General features: G+C 55.2%; 1 protein-coding gene across 1 annotated transcript in view; it reads left to right on the forward strand.

Moving 5' to 3' along the window:
* VOLCADRAFT_87914 (uncharacterized protein) overlaps nt 1-317 on the forward strand; it is a gene marked incomplete at both ends in the record, with an annotated part of 3,957 nt that overhangs the window by 2,716 nt on the left and 924 nt on the right. The gene's annotated exons all lie outside the window — the stretch shown is intronic.

Genomic DNA, 317 nt, shown 5'->3' on the forward strand with positions numbered 1-317 from the left:
GGAGGGGGGGAAAAGAAAGGGGGGGAAAAGAAAGGGGGGAAAAGAAAGGGGGGGAAAAGAAAGGGGGGGAAAAGAAAGGGGGGGAAAAGAAAGGGGGGAAAAGAAAGGGGGGGAAAAGAAAGGGGGGAAAAGAAAGGGGGGAAACGAAAGGGGGGGAAAGAAAGGGGGGAAAAGAGAAGGGGGGAAAGAAAGGGGGGAAAGAAAGGCTTTTTTACTTTGCTGTGACAACTGGAAGAGGTGGGAGAGGGATGGAGGTGGGAGATTTGGAGGCGGACGGTAGGGGGGAGCCGGGGGGAAGGGGAAATTGGGGGTTCTGT

This window comes from Volvox carteri (assembly GCF_000143455.1).
Source record: "Volvox carteri f. nagariensis unplaced genomic scaffold VOLCAscaffold_7, whole genome shotgun sequence".
NCBI classification, from domain to species: Eukaryota; Viridiplantae; Chlorophyta; class Chlorophyceae; order Chlamydomonadales; family Volvocaceae; genus Volvox; species Volvox carteri.